The sequence below is a fragment of the Macaca mulatta genome, chromosome 8 (assembly GCF_049350105.2).
Source record: "Macaca mulatta isolate MMU2019108-1 chromosome 8, T2T-MMU8v2.0, whole genome shotgun sequence".
Classification (NCBI taxonomy): domain Eukaryota; kingdom Metazoa; phylum Chordata; class Mammalia; order Primates; family Cercopithecidae; genus Macaca; species Macaca mulatta.
Window position 1 is genome coordinate 105,370,325 of NC_133413.1, and position 8,726 is coordinate 105,379,050.

The 8,726-nt window shown below is 42.9% G+C and overlaps 1 long non-coding RNA gene across 1 annotated transcript; it reads left to right on the forward strand.

The window, feature by feature from the left end:
• Window positions 1–1,045: 1,045 nt before the first annotated feature.
• On the forward strand, window positions 1,046–8,492 carry LOC144330822 (uncharacterized). Its single transcript, XR_013397342.1, has 3 exons — window positions 1,046–1,256; window positions 2,764–2,882; window positions 8,264–8,492. It is a non-coding gene; the product is annotated as an uncharacterized LOC144330822 (long non-coding RNA).
• The last annotated feature ends 234 nt before the right edge of the window (window positions 8,493–8,726 follow it).

Below are 8,726 nucleotides of genomic sequence, written 5' to 3' on the forward strand. Positions count from 1 at the left end.
ATGTTTGGACTCACTCTGTGTACCTCTTCATCTGGCTGTTCATCTGTATTCTCTATCATATCCTTTATAATAAACTGGTAAACAGGCCAAGCATGGTGGCTCATGCCTGTAATCCCAACACTTTGGGAGGCCAAGGTGGGAGGATCACTTGAGTTCTGGCAACACAATGAGACCCCATCTCCATGAAAAATAAAAACTTGGGCTGGGCGCGGTGGCTCAAGCCTGTAATCCCAGCACTTTGGGAGGCCGAGACGGGCGGATCACGAGGTCAGGAGATCGAGACCATCCTGGCTAACACGGTGAAACCCCGTCTCTACTAAAAAATACAAAAAACTAGCCGGGCGAGGTGGCGGGCGCCTGTAGTCCCAGCTACTCGGGAGGCTGAGGCAGGAGAATGGCGTGAACCCGGGAGGCGGAGCTTGCAGTGAGCTGAGATCCGGCCACTGCACTCCAGCCTGGGCGGCAGAGCGAGACTCCGTCTCGGGAAAAAAAAAAAAAAAAGAAAAGAAAAATAAAAACTTAGCCAGGCTTGGAGGTGCACACCTATAGTCCAGGTACTTGGAAGGCTCAGGTGGGAGGATCACTTGAGCCTGGAGGTCGAGGCTGCAGTGAACCATAGCCATGCCACTCTGCTGTAACCTGGGAGAGAAAGCATGACCCTGTCTCAGAAAAAAAAAGCTGGCAAACACAGGTAAACATAAATGTTTCCCTGGGTTCTGTGAGCCATCATAGCAAATGGGCGCCTCCAATTTGTAGCCAAGTTAGAAGTGTGGGTAACCTAGGGACTCACTAGCTGCAATTGGCATCTGAAGTTTGGGGGCAGTTTTGTGGGACTGAGCCCTTAACCTGTGGCATCTGCGGTCACTCCAGGTAGTTAGTGTCATAATTAAATTGTGATACACCTAGTTGGTGTTGAAAGAGTTGGAGGATTCTTCGGGGTAGAATAAGCCCTGAGACATTTTGTGTCAGAAGGGATGAGTGTAGTAGAGCGAAACAGTGTGTGTTTGTTTCCTGTTTAAGCTCCCAGGTGATTTTAGCGTGCAGCTAAGACTGAGAGCTGTCTTGAGGATATGAAGTCACTACTTTTCAGGTCCTCGTCATTCTGGTCAGTCTCTTTTCTCAGATGCAAGTCCCCACTTTTGTTGAGATTTTCTCTTTTTGATGGCATGGGCCATTTTCAGAGGCTGACCGAGCTTACCTTCTGCCACGCGGGCTACACCTCTGCCTACACCCTGGGCTTCAAGTCCCACCTGGAGGTGAGGAGCTGGGGCCTCTTGGCTTACTTGTGGTTTCCTATCTCCTCACTGCCTTGAGGAATGCTGCCCAGCCTTTAGAGAGAGGGTCCTTCCTTGTTTTCAAAAGTGGCTGTATTGTCTTTCACACCCCTCTCTTCCTTCCTTCCTTCTCTCTTCCTTTTTGTATCTTTAAAAAAATCTCTTCCTGGGGTCTTATGAAGGAGATTTCAGCATGAGTTTAGTCCACATTCCTGAAATCCGGGGATTTTACTTTTTAACTTTATATATTTCTGTGTTATTTGAATTATTTTGCCACAAATCATTGCTCTTGTAATATTTTGTCAAATATTTTTATAAAAAGAAATTATATTAATAAAGCCTGTGTAATAACCTTGAAAATGTTTATGACATAATGCTAAGGGAAAAGGCAGACATATGTGCAGGAGGATCACAGCAATGTAAAAAAGGATCATGACAAATAACGAACTTTATCCATAGAAGACAGTCTGGAATGGGCTGGGCACCATGGCTCACGCCTATAATCCCAGCACTTTGGGAGGCCAAGGCAGGTGGATTGCTTAAGGCCAGTAGTTCGAGACAAGCTTGGCCAACATGGCAAAAACCTCATCTCTACTAAAAATAAAAAAATTAGCTTGGTGTGGTGGCGCACACCTGTAATCCCAACTATTCAGGAGGCTGAAGTAGGAGAATCACTTGAACTGGGCAGGTGGAGGTTACAGTGAGCTGAGATCGGGCCACTGCACTGTAGCCTGGTTTACAGAGTGAGACTCTGTCTCAAAGCTAAAAAAAAACCAAAAAAAGAAATAGTGCTTATGCTTACGTGATGAGATAAATGCTTACTTATGTGTGGGAAAGTCTTTTGTTCTTTATGCATTTTTATTATATGTATATATATATTTTAAAGAGTACATGCTGCTTTTATAATGGGTGGTAAATCGAACCACTCATGTTGAATGAGTTTAGTCAACTGCAGAAGTTACATATCATAAGAAACAGTTTGTGGGAGACACCCAGGCTCAAAGGAGCTACTGGGGTGTATCCCAAGAAAGGTGTGACGGGAATGTGGTTATTGTTAGGACACAAATAACACTGTCAACTGTGGGTTTTTTTTTTTTTTTTTTTTTTGAGACGAACCAGACTGGAGTGCAGTGGTGTGATCTTGGCTCACTGCAACCTCCGCTTCCTGGGTCCAAGTGATTCTCCTGCCTCAGCCTCCTGAATAGCTGGGATTACAGGTGCCTGTCACCACAACTGGCTTATTTCTTTTTTTTTTTTTTTTTTTAGTAGAGAGAGGGTTTCACTATGTTGGCCAGACTGGTCTTGAATTCCTGACCTGAGGTGATCTGCCTGCCTCGGCCTCCTGAAGTGCTGGGATTGCAGGTGTGACCCACCACGCTCGGCCTGTCAACTGTACATTAATAAACAAGACATGAAACCTTAGTTTAGTGCACAGTTGTTTACCTCCATTCCCTGTTTTCTCCATCAAGCCTACCTTGTATTTGTTTAGGCAGCCACCTTTCAACAACCCATGAAGTGTCTGGAGCTCCACCCTCTGCTCAAGAGGAACGGCACATGACCCAGACGTCTGCCAATCAGCATTTCACATTCCTCATGATCGGTTCAAAGGTGAGCAAGTAATTGAAGTCAGTTAAATTAGTGCCACTGCAAGAGGCTCTTTCCCCCACCCCAGTATTGCCATGGTTTTAATATGGTTTATCCACACAAAACTCACGTTGAGGCTTGGACTCCAGTGTGGCAGTATTGGGAGATGGTGCCTTTAAGAGGTGATTAGATTGTTAAGAGAGATGAATGCCTTACTCTTGCAGTGAGTTTTTGTTCTCTCAGTTCTGGATTAGCTCCCATGAGAGTGGGTTGTTATAAAGCAAGGCTGCCTCTTGCATTTGATCTCTTTTGCTTGCCCTTCTACTTTTCTGACACACTGCAATGCAGCAGGAGGCCCTCACCAGATGCAACTGCCTGATCTTGAACGTCCCAGTCTCTAGAACTGTGAGCCTAATAAACCTCTTTCCTTTATAAATTACCCAGTCTCAGGTATATTGTTATAGCAACAGGAAAAGGATTAAGACATATGTTGTACTTGAACCTTAATGTACTTGAACTTGAAACTTGATGACTGCAGCAGCTATAGCCATCTTACTTCCATGTGAAGCCTAAGAATTAAGCAACACATGGAAGGGAACACATCATTTGGGCCCCAATTTGGCCATGAGCTGCCCTTAGATTTTTTTTAGTTATGTGAGCCAATACATTTCCTAAAACAGGTAAAATTATGTTTTTAGACACTGATAACCAAAACAGTACAAACTATGCTTATGGAGATTTGCTTTAAAAAGGAGAACTAGAGAGAGAGAATTTGTTGCCTTTTGACCAGTGCTTCCTTGAGAGAGCTGATATTCTGATTCCTGACCTCAACCACTATTTGATCGGCAGATGTATGCTTATGCATTGCATAATGACATTTTGGTCAATGATGGGCACTTGAGCCCAGGAGGTCAAAGCTGCAGTGAGTTGTCATTGTGCCACTGCACTCTAATCTAAGTGACAGAGTGAGACCCTGTCTCAAAAAAAAAAAAAAAAAATTGGCCAAGCGCAGTGGCTCATGCCTGTAATCAATCCCAGCACTTTGGGAGGCCAAGGAGGGCAGATCACGAGGTCAAGAGATAGAGACCATCCTGGCTAAGACGGTGAAACCCTGTCTCTACTAAAAATACAAAAAATTAGCCAGACGTGGTGGCAGGTGCCTGTAGTCCTAGCTACTCAGGAGGCTGAGGCAGGAGAATGGCGTGAACCCAGGAAGCGGAGCTTGCAGTGGGCTGAGATTGCACCACTGCACTCCAGCCTGGGCGACAGAGACTCCGTCTCAAAAAAAAAAAATTATACATCTTTTCTATGCTTAGATGTGTTTAGATACACAAATACTATTGTGTCACAATTGCCTACAGTATTGAGTACAGTAACATGCTGTGCAGGTTTGTAGCCTAGAAGCAATAGCCTCTACGATATAGGTTAGGTGTGTAGTAGGCTAAGCCATCTAGGTTTGTGTAGGTATACTCTATGATATTTGAACAATGACAAAATCACTTAATGATGCATTTCTCAAAACATGTCCTCATCTTTAAGTGATGCATGACTGTGTATCTCCCCTGAAGAAATAGCCATTCATTTGATTAGCCTAGTTTGATGAAACTATCTCATCATGAAACCCAACTCCTATTTCTGATTCCAGGTTTACCAAGCTGTCTTCTGATCTGTGGTTTAGCCCTTTGACTGCACTGATTATCAGGCAGGCACCCTCCCATTATGCGTGAACACACTGGCATTACATTTGTTCAGTCAGCCTTTCGCAAGTTTGTTTAACCAATTAGTTGCTAGAGCATGCATGTAATAGAAACCTTGAGATTCTGGCTTCAAAACTGAGAACAGTCCCAGCCCCATGGTGACCCACTGTAATATGGAAGAGCCAACTAAGTTGAGACTCTGTATCTCTCTTTAACTTCAACAAGCTCATTCACCTAAAAGGAGGACTAATAAAGACAGAGTGTGCATGTTCGTTATGTGGTCCAGACAGTACGGGTGAGCCCTGGAACATGGTAGTCCTGGGTTTGTACAGCTACTGTTTTTGGTGTAGTCTTGGGCAGACCACCATCTCCGTAAGCCTCTATTTTGATTCTTCTACTCTAAAGTGGTAAAAATAACACTTTTTGCATGTGGTCATTGCAAAAACTAAAAGGAATGACATACATGAAGTCTAGGCAAAATAAAATAATAACTACTCAGAGGCAGATTTTCCATGAAGTTAATAAAGTTTCCTGGGCCCTAACAATGTGTTCACATAGTCCTTTGGTTTCATAAAAATTGTAAATTCAAGATATCTTTGCTATTCTTTTCTTTTTTTTTTTTTTAAGACAGGGGATCTCACTTTGTCACCCAGACTGTAGTGCAGAGGCACGATCTTGGCTCGCCGCAATCTCCGCCTTCCAGGCTCAAGCGATTCTCCTGCCTCAGCCTCCTGAGTAGCTGGGATTACAGGTGCACGCCACCACTGCCTGGCTAATTTTTGTATTTTTAGTAGAGACAGGTTTTCACCGTGTTGGCCAGGCTGGTCTCACAACTCCTGACCTCAAGTGATCCACCCACCTCGGCCTCCCAAAGTGCTAGGATTTACAGGCATGAGCCACCACATCCAGCTGATTTTTCTTAAATCAAGTCCCCCGAATCTTGTACTGGTATTATTTCATTTTCATGATCTCATTTAAACCTCACAACAATACTATGAAATAGCTATGGTTGTTACCATTTTACAAATGAGAAAATTGAGGCTTATGGATATTAAGTAACTTTTCTAAGATCATACTATGAGTGGTAGAGCCAAGATTCAAACCGAGGTGGGCTGCATCCAGAGAGTGTCCAGGGTCCACGTCTTAATCACTCACCTGGTTTCCTAAATGTGCCTGTACTGAAGAGTGACCAAGGGGCACTTATTAAAGCACAGATTCCAGGGTCCACCTCAAAGATAGCAAATCAGGGTCCCTAGGGCAGGGACCTGGTTTCTGTGGAGGTTTCCACTCATGAGCCTCTGCTCCAGTGAGCTGTATTTGCCTGTCTCTCCAATCTTGGGGGCAGCAGTTTTTCCTGTGTCCTCGCCTTTCTTACAGATGCAAGAAGAGTTGTTGATTTTTCAGCCTGTCCTGCTTTGTAGTTGCTATTAAGATAGAATGGCAACTTCCAAGCTCCTTACGTGCAGAAGCAGAAACCAGAGGTCCTATCCAAAATAGTTTTAAATTGTATTGACCATACACAAAAGTAGAGCAATGTGCTGAATCCCTGTGTATCCATCACCTAGGTTCAACAATTATTATAATTTTGCTAATTTTGAGAAGCAGTTTAAAAATTCATAGAGACCAGTTCTTAACAGTTGAAAAAACAGAGAGTTAAAATAGTCATTCAAATAATTTGGGAAATGAAATTAATTATTTTTAAGTAGATTACCTAAATGATTTGTGCAAGAGCTTACAAATAGCATAAAACAAAAAACCAATAATGTTAACTACTTTGGTAGCTCTTTTGTGTAATATCACTTTACTCAAATCCCCCCCAATACTCTATTATGTGAAGAGAAATCTGTTTTTTATTACATTTCCTTCTGAAACTCAGAGAGCAAAACAGTCCAATTCAATCACCAAACTTGTGGAGTCCACAGGGCGTTCCCTTGTGCTACAGGAGACCAGAAAGGAGTTGTAAAGCTTAGCCACAGTTATTTGGAAGACTTTATTGGGAAAGTGGTGTTTGAGTGGCATCTATTAAGAGTAGACTTTATGTCTAAAGCAGATGTGGAAGGGGCAGAATTTCAGGTTGAGGGAACTTCATGTACACAGATGGGAGAGAAGGTGTAGAGTTTGGGGGTGTGGTTACATAATAGTGTTTGTGATGGAAGGGTAATTTAAGAGCTGGATGAATCTTAAAGGTGACATCATGGAGCAAAGGTTAAAGGCATAGGTTCTGTGCCTTTAACAAAGGCATAGACCTGTCTGGTTACCTCCTGCCTCAGGTGGCAGTGCTGATTGCCAACCTAAGAGCCATTCCCAATGTGTGTTCCTTAGTGGTAGAGCTGCCTTCCTCTCTAAAGGCTGGAAATGCTAGATTCTCATTTACCAGCCTCCTTTGCAGCTAGGGGATGGACATGTAATCCAAGTCTGGCCAAAAGGACCTGAAGGGAAATCTGAAGGGGAGTTCTAGAAATAGTTTCCTCCCTAATCAAAAAAAGACACTATAGCAAAAACTTCTTTTTGCCTCTGAACATAGCTGTGTGACGGTGTGAGCACTGGAGCTATGGCAGCCAACCTGTAACCATGAGGACAAGCTGCTGATGAAAGCCAAGGTGCTGAGGCTAACAGAGGAGATAATATAAAATATTTAGTGCTTGATGACATCATTATGCCACTCTACTTATGCGACTCTTTGTTTGGAACATCAGATTGTGTAAAATGATGCATTTTCCTGATTATTTAGGCCATTTTGATTTGCATAACCCCTGGGTTAGTATCAGCCCAGAAAGTAGTAGAAAAGAAAAACAATAATTATATATATATATATATGTGTGTGTGTGTGTGTGTATATATGTGTGTGTGTGTGTGTATATATATATATATATATATATATATATATTTTTTTTTTTTTTTTTTTTTTTTTCCTGAGACAGAATCTCATTCTTTCGCCCAGGCTGGAGTGCAGTCAGTGGTGTGATCTCAGCTCACTGCAACCTCCGCCTCCCAGGTTCAAGCAATTCTCCTGCCTCAGCCTCCCAAGTAGCTGGGATTACAGGCATGTGCCACCATACCTAGCTAATTTTTGTATTTTTAGTAGAGACGGGGTTTCACCATGTTGGCCAGGCTGGTCTCAAACGCCTGACCTTGTGATCTGCCTGCCTTGGACTCCCAAAGTGCTGGGATTACAGGTGTGAGCCACCGCACCCTGCAACAATATATTTTTATACAATTTTGTACAATTTTCTTTTTTTCTTTTTTGAGATGGAGTCTCACTCTGTCGCCCAGGCTGGAGTGCAGTGGTGCAGTCTTGGCTCACTGCAACCTCTATCTCCCAGGTTTCGAGTGATTCTCCTGCCTCAGCCTCCGGAGTAGCTGGGACTACAGATGTGTGCCACCATGCCCGGCTAATTTTTTGTATTTTTAGTAGAGATGGGGTTTCACCGTGTTAACCAGGATGGTCTCAATCTCCTGACCTCGTGAACTGCCTGCCTCAGCCTCCCAAAGTGCTGGGATTATAGGTGTGAGCCACCTCGCCCGACACAATTTTCTATTTTTAAAAAATCTCATGTTCAGCAAAATCATGCATCACAAGCTTTGTGGAAAAAATAGGGTTAAGGGCAGACCACTCAAAACATTAAGAAGTTTGTAAGTAGAGCCCTGATAAAAACAACTGTCCTAATAAATATCTTGACACAGTTTGTTCTCTTTTGGTGTTTGCAGCTAACCACACAGCCAGGCCTTCCTTTGCAGCTTTATATCCGGGTACACCTGTTTCCTCCTGAGATGTGAAGGTCCTTGAGGACATTTGCTTCCTGGAGAGACAATTGTCACCAAAATTAAAAATACAATCTAGAGGTAGCTTTCTGAAATCATTTTAAACATAAAGAGATATGACTTCAATATCCAGAACCTACAAAGAACTCAAACAAATTTACAAGAAAAAAACAAACAACCCCATCAAAAAGTGGGCAAAGGATATGAACAGACATTTCTCAAAAGAAGACATTCATACAGCCAACAGACACATGAAAAAATGCTCATCATCACTGGCCATCAGAGAAATGCAAATCAAAACCACAATGAGATACCATCTCACACCAGTTAGAATGGCAATCATTAAAAAGTCAGGAAACAACAGGTGCTGGAGAGGATGTGGAGAAATAGGAACACTTTTACACTGTTG